Here is a 12,960-nt window from a genome sequence, read left to right on the forward strand (position 1 = left end):
AGACCTTCGCTGCCTGCGGGCGCTGCGGGTGGTGGATGCTGGCACGGAGCCCCCACCCTCCTGCTTCGTTCTCCAGGACTCCTGCGCCCCAGAGCTGCCCGCCCTGGTCCCCAAGGCCACGGCACTGCGGCGCTCCTAGCCGACTGACATGCTGCTGTGGTTGCCGTCTCCCTGTCCCTGTCCCCGTCCTCACCTCACACTGGGTGGACGCCAGTGAGGGCACCTTGCTGTGTGATGCCCGCTGTGACCCCCAGCTGGAATGGTGCCCACTGACACGTGGGGGAAAAACTGGAGGGGGCCGTGTGAGTAAAGGCCAGGTGTTGGGTGTGATCTCACCTCTCGGCAAGTCCTTTCAGTGACACGCCTCAGGGGATCAGCAGCCAGGTCCAGGCAGCCTCGGGACTGGGGTGGGGGAGTCTCACTTCCCCCTTGCGTTTGCTTTTGCTTGTGGGCATCCCGGGCTGGTGAGGAATTAGAACCGGTCGCCTGTGGGGATGGGTTTGCTCAGGGCATCAGCTCCTCAAGTGTGGCTGGGAGCCACCCGTGCCCCTGTGCCCAAGCTGCTTCTGGGAAGTGCTCTCCCGGCAAGAATTGGACTTGGTGGCCCTCTCCTGTCGGAAGCAGAATCTGGGAGGCTGTGTCTGTAAAGACCAAAACACCGTGTGGATTGGACTTGAGGGTTCCCTGGCAGCATCCCGCTGGTTTCTGAGAAACACTGATGAAAGTGAGGGAGTTCACCATGGCTTCCCAGTAACCTTGGGGCCCCCAACTGAATTAGTGGGTCTCCTGACGACACCAGACCTTCAGAAATGGGGTCCTGTTGGGCCGGTGGCCTCCCTGGTCTCAACGGTTCTCCTGTACTTGCGGTCTGCCCCTCAGGCTCCAGGTGCCTGGAGGAAGCACTTCCTTAGTATCGTGATGGAAATGATGGAAACCTCCCTCCCCCTACTCCCCCCTTCCCCTACTCCCCCCTCCCAGTCCCCCGAGATGTGGCCACGTGCACGGTGGTCTCCCAGGAGGTCGGGAGGATCCAGGCGGAGGCGGTGAGTGATGCTGTCGCTTGGAAGCTTGACTGTGTTTGGAAAGGGATGGGGCACACGAGACCACGGACTGGGTCTTACCTTCAGCCCCTCAGACATCATGGGGCCCGTCTGCAGGGGCGCCAGTCAGGCCCATCGAAAGCCGCAGGCCCCTGCAACGCCCCACAGGCGGGTCCAGAGACTGCTGTCCCGGTGGGACCCGCAGCCTGGGCTTACGGGGAGGTGCCGGGGGCCCTCCCGAGTCCCACCCCAGGTCCGCTGCAAGGAGGCTCAGGGCACGTGCCGGAGGTAAAGCCATTTTTAGCAAGAGATTAGGACAAATCTGTTTTCCATTAAGCAAGTGAACTGTGTAATTGTTACAGATAATAATTTTTTTTGACAGGACAGGGCACGGCTGGAAATTAAGCAGACTCTGTGAACAAGCAAACCTGATGAATGCCACGAGGACCGAGCTGCAGGGGCCACGTCTGGGGCTGGAGCGGCTGCGCGTCCCTTACGCAGTTGCAGTCACGGGAGGCTGTGGTGTGCAGTAGGGGCCCGGCAGGCCTCCAGGCAACCCCGTGCCCCTGCGGGGTTCTGTGCAGGGCGGGCAGCGTCCAGCTGACAGGCCGGGCCAGCTCCCTGTCCGGCTGCTGGTGAGGGAGCCAGCATTCCCTCTCATCTCCACCGGGACACAGAGAGGAAGGGCTGGCACCTCAGTGCACCTGTGTGCAGGTGTCCACGTGGGGTGGGTGCCACGCCCTCTCCCGGAAGGCTTGGTGATGGGGACGGCAGCTTCCGTCCTGGGGGCTCTCAGTTCTCAGCTCCTGGAACCCGAGACAGTTCCGAAGGGCTTTGTAGGGGGTGGGTGTCACTCAGGAGCCGGCAGTGAGGGGAGGAGGACTGCCAGGTGGGCTGCGGTGACTGGGATTTGGCCACAACTCTGGCTCTTGGCTGAGCTCGGCAAACCCGTGTCGGACACTCAGCCCCTGGTCTCCAGTGTGAAGGGCACTGTCCTTGGAGACCGTGCGGATCCTGGAGGACAGTCACACGCTCCTTGACAACAGGCGAGTCAGGTGAATGCTGAGTTGGGGACAGGCACAGGGTTGGGGAGAGCTCAGTAGGTCCTGGCCTCTGTGGGGGATTTAGGGAGAGCTTCCTGGAGGTGGTGGCCGGCCTGGGGGGAGTCTAAGGACAGTTGACCAGATGAGGGCCAGAGGGAGGCCAGGGAGAGAGGCTGTGGGGGACGTCCTGATCACAGGTGCAGGTGCTGGTGCTTGTGACAAAGGGCTCTCGGGTCCCAGGGGGAGGGACGAGCATCTACACCAGGGCCTGCTGGGGGTACCCCGCAGACCCAGAGGAGGGTGAGGTGTGCTGGGAAAGTGACAGCAGCTGACACAGCCCAGCAGGGGCGTGGGAAGGACAAGTGGGGGGAGGGGTTGGGTGGATGGCGTCTTTGGCTTGGGTGACTCATTTTGGGGGAAGATGAGCTTGGCCTTGGGGGTGAATTTCTGGTCCGGTGGGCTGCTGAGCAACAGAGCGCACTGCTTTCGGGTCTGGGGGCCAGGCCAAGTTCACCTCTTAGCCTGGGGCCAACGGCCCAGCAGGGAAGTGCAGACGGACCATTGCGTTCCTGGGGGAGGGGGGTAGCAGTCTGAGGACCCTGTGATGGTCCCCCAGGGACTGAGCTGCAGGCCGAGAGGGTGAGGCTGACCCAAGAACCCGATGGAGTCGCATTTCGGGGGAGGGACGGAGCCATGGGACATGACAGGGAGGGCCAGCTCAGCCCGCATGCCCGGCCCGCTTGTCCCTGTGGCCCATCCGGCCGGCCTGGGGGCTGGTCCCTGAGGACCAGGGCGGCGCCTGGCCACAGGCAACCCCTGCCTCCGTCTCCATCTCCGTGCCTCCCTCGGAAAGCCCCACCTGTGCTGGCCTGGAGTCCCCTCTCAGGGCCCGCCCGGTGCCCAGGTTTCCTGTGCCAGAACCTGACACCCCGACGCGGGCCAATGGGGCTTTTCCAGCCCCGTGGTCTCCACGTGCGTCCTTCCTGCCCTGAACGCAGAGCCTCCCTCGTCCTGAGAGCCCAGGCCCCCCCGCCCTGACCGCACTGCAGCCTGTTGTTCAGAGGACGAGGTGCCTTCAGTGCAGGAGGGTGATGGCGGCCGTGAGAGGTGAGGGGCTTTGCAAAAGCTGTGGTCCTCACGGCGCTCGGTCTGGGAGGGAGGTGCATGGCCTGTCCTGTCAGTGGTCTGTCCTGGAGCTGCATGTGGCCGCGGCCACGTGTCCAGACACACGAGGCCCCTGAGATGGTCGCAAGGGTCCCAGACGCGGGCCGCACGCAGGGAGTCCTGTGGGAACAGGTGGGTCCAGGGAAGGGCTGGGAGGTTTTACAAGCTCAGAGGCAGAAGCAGGAGGAGAGGCAGCTCCTGGGGTCGGGGAGCCCCCAGTTCAGAGGCCCAGACTGTGGCCACGTGGTCTTGTTGGTGAGGCGCGACCCTTTCTTCCCCGGGGATGGTGCACCGATGGGCTTTCCCTCCGGCACCTGGGTGGGAGCAGGTGTGAGACGGCAGGACGGGCGGCCTCGGTCGCACCTCACAGAGCAAAGGGAGAGTCCGAGACTCGGCCTCTCCTGAGCAGACATCCGCTGACAGGGTGGGGGTGGGGGTGGGGTGGGGTGGAACCCACCCTGGGCTGGGGACACCGTGGAAGCTCCCGCCATCGGAGGTCACGGGAAGTCACTGCCCCGGAGGCTGCGCCCCAGGGCCGAGGAGACACGTCTGGTGAGTGTGGATTTACACAGACACCGACTCACTCACTCCACTGTCGGCCTTGGGGACAAGGACCCCACGCTCCACCTCATGGGGGTCTGGGAGCAGCGTCGCTGGGAAGGGGCCCCGAACTCACGGGAGACGTGCTATTGGGAGACACACAGCCACGTGGGCTCTGAACTGTCACCACGCTGCGCAGGGACAGTTGCTAAGATAATAAACAAGGTCAAGCGCTGACCCTGCCACACCTGTGGCTCCTACAAAGTGGGTGGCCTGGACCTCCGGAGGGGAGGCAGCAGCCAGCACAGCCCTGTCTTCAGGGCTGTTGGAATAGAGACTGGAAGGTCGCAGCAGCCCGGCTGAAGTGGGGTGCGTGCTCCAGCTGTTCCAGGCTCCGCAAACACCTGGAGGGTGCCCGGGGCAGGAGGGCTCAGGACGGTGTGAGCCTGCAGAGCCTCGGGAGGCGGGAGGGGCAGCGCCGAGGCCCACAGCGCAAGGTGTGTGTGGGTGTGTGGGTGTGTGTGTGTGTGTGAGAGAGAGAGAGAGAGAGAGAGAGAGAGAGAGAGAGAAGAGGAAGGGCCTCTCTGAGCTGCCTCTCAGCTGAGCCCCCGGAATCTCCCCACTGCTGGGGCCACGCGCGCCTGAGCCGAGGGTTAATTTGTGCCTGTTGAGGGCAGCAGTGGAGCCGGGAAACTGGGTCACCGGGGGCCGGATCCCAGGGCACGCTGCATTGAGCCGAGAGCTCTGGCTCTATTGTGCTGGCTGTGGGTGGCTGCTGAGAGGGTTTGGGCAATGAAGCAGACAGAACGCAATTATGTTCTGAGGCCCCAGCCACCCACAGCGACATTTCCGTGGCTTCTCTTGAGGTCACAGTCTGTCCGTGACTCCTGACTGCTACCGAGCCTCGTCCCACCTGGGTGGGGCCTGGCGCCGTGCTCCCAGTGGCCTCGGCCAGTGGGTGGTCCCAGTGTCGCACCCCTCTCCCAACCGTCCCGGGATCCCCAGTTCTGCCCACTTGGAGGCCTGATTAATGAGGGCCGCTAATTAGAGCGCTGTATTCCTGGAGTCTGGATGTGGCCGGAAGCCAAGCTCAAAGACACGGATTCGAGTCCAATCAGACGGGGGAACCTGGGCCGCCCTGAGGGGGGGACGCGAGGCCCATCTCCAGAGGAGGCCATCTGCCAGCTCCTGTCCCTCCCGCCCCAGCCACGTGGGCACCTGGTCCGCACAGGTCACTGTCCTCCCACCCCCCTCTCAGCATGGAAGTAAGGGTGTGCGTCTTCTCAGCACAGAGATGGGACAGGAGGGAGGCGGGGCCCGTAGGGAGCCCAGACCTCCACAGGGACACAGGGTGGCTGTCACAGTCCCTGACGGCATGTGTGTGTACACCCGCAGGCCCTGGGCCAGGTCACCTGGGAGGGTGGGTCTCTACCGTGGCTGCTTGTCAGAACCCTCCAGAGAGCTCGCAGGCCCCTGCCCCCTGTCCAGCCTGCGCAGGGAGCCCACAGCCCGGACGGTGATTACAAAGCGAAGCCAGAGCTGAGAACCGGTGCCTGGTGGCCTGAATCTGTCCCTGGAATTCTGGATGGAAAGGAGGAAGCCTCAGGGACCAATCCCCACCCCCCCTCCATGCCCCCTATTTGCTCACAATATGACCCCATCACCCTTCCTGGAAATCTCCACCAGTACAATAATTTCTTTCATTCACTCATTCATTCACTCATTCATTCATTCATTCCACAGCTGTCTGTTCAGTGCAGGCCATTGGTCATGGGCTGCGAGAGAGGCTGAGCAACCAAAGTGAATGAGGCAGGGCCCAGCAGATGAGGCGAGGGGACAAGCCTGTGACCTCCGCACATGGGTGGTCTTGTGGCAGAGGGTGAGGCTGTCCGTGAAGGGGGCGGCGTGCCGGGGACCCGGGGGAGGATGGCAGAGCCTCTCAGGAGACGGCGTCGGTGCCCGGCCTGGGCTGCTGTGTGGACCAGACCCTCAGCCCCGCCCAGAGGAGCAGGACCAGCTGGTGACGGGCAGGATGTACAGGGCAGGTGCACAGGAGACCACTGGGTGGGCTGGCGGGAAAGGGCACAGGCGAGAGCAGGAGCAGGGCTGGAGCCAGGCAGAGCCACGTTTGTGCAAGGCTGGCAGAGTGCACACACGTGTGCCCTCCTTGCAGCACGGCTGTGCCCCAGGCGTGGGACGGAGGCCGGGGTGGCACCGGGCCTGACCTGAGCATCCAGGAAGACCCTCGGGGCAGCAGTGAAGCCAGGAATAGTGTCACATGCATCTCCCAAGCCATTCACTCCTCACACAATTCTCACAGAAGTGCCGCTGGGGAAACTGAGGCCCAGGTTGCTGACGACCTGTCTCAGCTCACATCTGCAGCTAAGCCATGAATCAGGAATCATCTGTCCACCCAAGGGACCTACAGGTGCTCCAGAGAGAAACAGCCCCGTTCAGGAGCCCTTTGACCCTGGGCCGTCCCTCCACTCCCGGGAAGCAGGACCAGGCCCGGGCAGGAGGCAGGAGAGGGCCCATCCCAGGAGAGGCCTGGCAATGCAAGGAAGAGGCCACGTGTCTGTTCCCAGAGCAGAGGGTCCGAGAGAGCGGGCTCGGCCAGGCCCTGGACGTTGGGGCTCAGGGACCCCAGCAGGCTCCGGGGCGCTGCTGATGTCCGCTCTGGTCCACAGCAGAGAGATGATGACTCTGCGCTCCCCCGGCTGCCGCTGATCACGGCGCCGAAGCTGTGGGATTCCGTGCCCCTGATGGGGCAGGGCAGAGCGGGCGGGAGACCGGGGCTGGGGCTCTGGGGGCCCCAAGCAGCCAAGTGCTCTGGAGCTGCCGGAGCTGTGCCGAGAGCTGCCCACATTGAAGCCGCCACCCCCGGCTCACAGCGCGACAGCGGCCAGGCCAAGCAGGGCCGTCTTGGGACTCAGCGCCCAAGGCAGGGACGTCTGTGGGGACAGTGCGGGCCTGTCTCCCTGTGGGTGTGCCTGCCGGCGGGCCTTGTGTCCCCGCCCCCAGCACGAGTGGTGTTTCTTTGCAAGGCTCGGCTGGCAGAAACGCCCGGGATGCCTAGGATGGTTTTCTGTTGGCGGAACCTGGGGGAGGAACTACAGCGAGTGCAGGATGGTGTGTGCGTTCCCCACGGCTCACCCCACCCTGCGCCACCCGCCTGCGCAGCTCAGCCTCTGAGCTGGGAGCCTGTCCCCTGGGTCCCCAAGCGTCAGGTCAGAGCCTCTGACTGGCCGTGTAACAGGCGTGACAGGGCGGTGCCACCCCGCTGCCTGAGAGAAGCAGCAAACAGGCGGGCACTCGTCGGGAGTTTTAGCAGGAAGACGCGCCCGCTCGCTTCCTTTCCTCTGGGAGTTTTGGGTGTCGTTGGCGCCCGCTCCACAGAGGTCCGGGTGGAGCTAAGAAGCACCTGCCACCGGTGGGGATGCAGGGGGATGGGGGGGCTCCGGGGTGACCACTCCAGCAGCTTTGATAAGTGGTTTAAGCCACTTTCAGGCAGTCAGGTGATAGCGGCCAGCTGCTTATCAACACTGCCTGGGCCGGCTGTTCGGCAGGGGCTGGAGGTTTATCTCAGATAAACCTGAGAGTCACTGAGCTGTCAAATAGCAGGGGCTGGGGACAGTGAGCCGCACCAGCCGATAAGCCCGAGGCCAGTGGGCTGTGAACTGTCAGCTCCCGCCTTTCACACACAGAGGGGGCCGCCTGCTGCATCCTGCCCCTGGGGAGGGCGCCTGGGCCCACAGAGACCCCCGCTTCGGCTGGCAGTCGGGTAACTCGGCCGCCGCGTCTCCCTCACCTTCCTCTCGGTGGTTCCCCTTCCTCACGAGGCTCTCGTGCCCAGACACACAGAGTGGACTGAAGCGTGCGGAGGGGCGCCAGGAGGCACGGTCCGTGCTGCAGACACGGCAGAAACTACTGGATTTCCCTCCTTGTTCTTTCCTTCCCAGTCCCTGCCCACACACCACCCCCCAGGGGCCCTTCCTCCTTGCCTTCCTCACGGAGGCTCCAGCTGGGCCCATCGCTCCCCCTGCACAGCAGTTCCGCTTGGCCCCAGACTCACTCGGCTGGTGCCTCTGGCCGTTCGGGTGGAATGCCCAGGGCACCCGCAGCTCCGCCTCCCCCAGAACACAGGGGCGGGTGGTGTCCACACCTTGTTTGTCTGACCCAGGCGCCTTGGGGAGATGGAGGTCCGAGGGTGCCGGAGGCAACCCCAGGCCCTTCGTGCTGGGTCTGAGTGGAGTTCAAGGTGTACCCATGGTCAGCCTGGTATGACCAAGCCTGCTGTAGTGACCGGCTCTGGCCAAGGTGCAGTGGGGGGTGCTGCTGTGTGGGAGGGCCGTGCATGGTCCCCAGGACAGGTGCGTGTGTGAGGGGTGCCCTGTGTGTGGGCGGGGTGGGGAGTGCGGCCAAATGCTGAGATACGGGCAAGGAGAGGCAGCCACTGGAGGTTCCGGGTCCTCATGGGTAAAGTGGGAAGATTGCATCAGACACAGCTTCCCGGTCACGTGAGGCCCGAGTGAGCAGGGCAGAGCCTGGGCTGGCCAGCAGATGAGCGTGGGGCACTGCTGGGCAGGAGGGACCACAGGGAGCCAGTGGCCTGTGAGGTCCTGCTTCCCTCAGAGGGCCTGGCCCAATCCCGAGGACAGGGGGCACGGCTCAGGTCCCTGGTGATGGAGGGGGCCAGAGCGCGCCCTCCGCCCCTGGCCTCTACTCACCCCCTTCAGGCTGTCGCTGCCCTGGTTTACACCCTCAGGGATTGCGATGCGGTGGCAGGTGCCCCATCTTCGACTGTCCAGCGACTCCGATTCCAGGGAAGGGTTGTGGGCGGCCGACCAGAGCCTCCTGTGGAAACGCCCGCAGATGGGCCGGCCCTCCTGCCAGACTGGGTTCATTTTGCATCAGACACGAAGCCCCAGCTGGGACTGGTCTCAGGACAGGGAAATATCCGGAGGCCCTTTCCCAAAATTACAGAATTCCTGGGAGGCACAGGGCGGGCAGCTCTTGGTGTGTACCCCCCTTTGAAAAGCCTCAGCCTGAGGTTCAGGGGGATGGGGTTGGCCCAGAACACAGCCTCCCATAGCCCCGGGCCAGCCCCTTGTGGGGTGGCCACGCCTGGCGGCCGGCTGTCCTGCCGGCAGGAGAGAGGGTCTGATGGATGGCCGTGCCTCGGCCAGAAATAGGTTAATGCATCATCTCGCCCGGCTATTGGCATGCTCGTGGCAGAGCGGACGGTGGAGGAAGAGTCTCTCAGAGGGGCCTCTGGCTCCGGCCAGCCCAGGAAGCCCCACGTCCTGGAAGGCGGCCACCCTCCCCCTTCCCAGAAGGCCCACTGCACCTCAGGACGAGGGTGGGGGTCTTCTGTGGGAGCGCTTCCCTGGGAGGGGTCAGGAGGCTCCTCCAGGAGGCCCAGGTGTCCAGCTGTGGGCCAGGCGGTCGCTGTGACCCCTGGAGGGTGGGTGCCGTGGGCCCCGCCTGGGGGAGGCACGCTCTGGCCTGAACAGCAGAGTAGGCATTCATTTAGGTTAAAGAAATAAAGTCGCCTACATTTTTCCTTACAACCAAACATCTACATTCTGCACTCGATGAAATTTGATACTTCACTCTGCAGCGAATGAGCCAGTGGACGTATCACAGACTCAACGGTGAGCCGAGTCAGTGAGCCGCAGGTTAAGAGTGGTGCAGGCTGTGAGGGTGTAACGGGACGTGTCTGAGCAATAAACACGATGAGGTCATAGCTGAGGTCGAGAGCCCACGTGGGGCGGCCTTCCGGGCCAGGTGTGACTCATCAGGAGCTGCGGGCAGGTATTTCCGGGGACATCGGACAAACCCGACCATTGTAAACCAGCTTCTGTGTTGTAGACGAGGGTCAGCATTCACACAAGCTTGATGGTGCTTTGTCTGTTTTTATCTCCGGGAAGAGATGCCTGGTGCTCATCACTGTCTGGTGATTTGGGAGATGATACAGTTAATGTGCAGTTTTCCTCTGACTTCAGAGGTGTGCAGTGTTGGCTGCTGGTTCTGACACATCGTTAAAAACGTCACGTTCAGAGTCCACCGCCGGCACAGACCTGCACGCCCCCTGCTCCCCGGCTCCCCAGCTCCCCGGCTCCCCGGCTCCCTCTCTGCCTGAGGCAGTGCCCTGCTGGGGGTGCACTTTGGCGGGGGACCGGTGATCTGGGTCAGGCAGGGGTGGGAGGTTGGGTGGGGCCCCTGTGATGCCTGGAGGACGCCTGGGACGCTGCAGCCAACCCAGACACAGTCACCGTGCCCCCGTGGGGCCGCCCTGTGTTGCAGGGTTTGGGGGTCCACTGAGCAGGTCTCTTTAGGTAACGGACTGCCTCCTGGCCACAGAAACACTTATTTAATCCACATCTGTCAGGCATAGAGCATGTCCTCAGTGACAAAGGTGCTGGAGGTGACATCACAGGGCCAGTGAGAAGTCTCCTGTGTGGCTCACGGACGGAGAGTGTCGGGGAAGTTCTGGTTTCCCCTGGGGTCCGAGGTGCTGGCCACGGGGCCATCTGTGAGGAGAGCCGGGGCAAGGCGGCAGAGGCGGCCGGGAGCCCCGGGCCCGGGTGACAGGTGGAAGGAGATGGTCACAGCATGTGCCCCCCTCCCCAGGCAGCCACTGCAGCTCTTTGCTGCTGATCTCTGCTCTGCCTCCCTCCACGGTGGGGTCTCGTTCTCCCTCCTGACTCCAGACCACCTTCCCCAGGTGTTCGTTCAGAGAACGCAGAGGTGATACCTCGAAGTGTCAGCGGCCAGTTCACAGGCAGTGGGGAGCTCCAGCCCTGCCTCACTGCCTCTGCAGGCCCTGGGACCCCTGCTACCTGCTGGGGGATACCTGGGGGCACCATGAGGGCCCGGGGACCAGCCTTCCCTGGTGCCCGCTGTGACACTGTGTGTGGACAGGGCAGCCCAGACCCCTCGCTGGCGGCCGAGTGCCCCCGGAGCCCATCGGTGCCCCGTGCAGCAGACCAATAGCCCAGCCTGCGTCTTCCCCAGTTCTTGACCTACCCAACCCGGAGCTCTAATAAAAGGATGTATTTTAAGTCCCTGGGTCTTGGGGTAATTTGTTACACAGCAATAGGTAACTGAACACCCGACTTAGCTCAGCCCGAGGGCTGGCTGCGGACCCTGCTCCCTCTGGCAGAGCCCACCCTCATGGGGGGGCGGGCTTGGCAGGCTGAGTGGGCATAGATGCAGGAGCTGCAAGGGCCCCGTGGTCTCCTTCCAGCCTTGTCACCTGCTGCCTGCTGTCCTGCGTGTCTGCCAAGGCCGCTGCTGCTGGGGACCGGTGGAATCTCATTCATCTCTGTCACTCATGGCACCTGGCCTGGCATCTCCTCCGCTGCAGGTATCAGGACTGGGGCCAGGAGGACGTGAGGAGAGCTGTGAGCCCAAACCTTTCGTCTGCAAGGAGTGGCTTTCCTGCTTGCGGAGCCAAACCAGGGCCAACCCAGGGCCAACCCAGGGCCACCCCCGTGCAGCTGAAACCAGGGCCCTGAGGGATGGGGCAGTGGCTGGAGCCAGGCAGAAACAATGACAGAGAACTGGGACGCAGGACAGTGAGAATACTGCGGGGTCACCAGCGGGAGCCTGCGGTGCGGGCGGGGCCTGGCGGCCTGGGGGAGCCCGTCCTGGAGCAGACCCGGACTCTGAGCTGGGAGGCCTTGGCAGAGCGTCGCCTTTGCTGTCTGCTCTGAGCTTGCTTTCCCGGGGGCAGCGTGCAAAAGGAGGAACTTCACAGGCAGAGACAGAGCGGACTCCCCGGTTTGAGGAGGAGCAGCTCGCGACTGGGTGTGGGTGGGGGTCACCCTGAGGGGGGAGGGCTGAGCCATTTAAGGTACTGAATCCGCTCTACACATTTTAAATGAATAGGCTTTGTTTTTAGGTCAGTTTTATGTTTACAGGGAAACCAAGTCCAGAGTCCAGAGTATTCCCGTACCCACCCCTCCCCTCCCCCGACACTGACCTCCTGCGGCGGCGCGGTGAGTTTGTCGCTGCTGCGCGGTTTGTGACGAAGTCCGAGGTGTGCACTAGCGTCCACTCTGCTGTTTGGACAAACGCGTGATGCCACGGATCTGCCGTCCCGCACCGTGCGGTGGGGAGTCGCTGCCCTGCCCCCGCTCTGCACCCCACCTGCTCGTCTCCCTCCCCTCCAGCCCCGGCGCGGCGGGTCTTTGGCTGCCCTCACAGACGCCTCGGGTGGGAGTCACGCAGCGCGCAGCTTGCTCAGACCGGCGTCCTTCACTTGTAAACGCGCGTTCTGCGCTCTCCACGCCTGTTCCTCGCGCCACGTAACTTTATTAGTATCTCGCCGTCTCCTCGTTTTCCAGGAGTCAGCCACCGAGTCCTGGGTTTGGCAGCCCTGCGCCAGCCCCGTCCGTGGGGACCAGTCGGAGGGGGGTTCCTCCCCAGCCCCTACCCTCCCACCCCGACTTGTCTCCCACCCCGGACGTCCCACCCACTGTCCACACCCACTCCCACAGCCCTGACCTTGGGCTAGCAGGGGCTCCCGAGGGGGTGCGGTTCTGTGTGGTGTGTGTGAGAAAAATCAGGGCGATTTCCTGTTTCTATGGTAACGTCATCTAGGTGAGCAGGAGGCATCCGTGAACGAGAGCTTCTCTCAGATAAATCCTGCCCGCCCCTGCCATCTCCGGGCCCCTCCTTCCCGTCTCACCTGCCCACTTGCCCTCTAAGGCTGTGTCACCGAATTGATCCGCTGCCTCCCTGAGACCTGCCTCCATGACGTCCCCCGCCCCCACAGGCACTCGGGACAGGCTGGGAGTTTGAATCTCAGAGCCTGTCTCCTTGTCAGGAATATTAAACAGGCAACAGGGTGAGTGCGTGGCAGGTTCCTGCGGTGCTCACCTGAGACGGCGTCTGAGTGTTCGGTCTGCGCTGCTGACGGGCCCGCTTCCTTCTCTCTCACCTTCCCTGAGGTCAGCTGCGCGGAGCTCAGAGCCTCTGGCTTAGTCTGGGCTGCTCCGCCAGGCTGAGGAACCTGGGGCTGAATGTTCCATGTCCACCTGGACCCCCAGCAAGCACACACACTACACACATCACACACACAAACATGCAAATACACGCAACACACATGCAAACACATAAACGCCTACCTATACACCCCACATATGCACACACAGACACACTCACTG

The sequence above is a fragment of the Desmodus rotundus genome, chromosome 5 (assembly GCF_022682495.2).
Source record: "Desmodus rotundus isolate HL8 chromosome 5, HLdesRot8A.1, whole genome shotgun sequence".
NCBI lineage: Eukaryota > Metazoa > Chordata > Mammalia > Chiroptera > Phyllostomidae > Desmodus > Desmodus rotundus.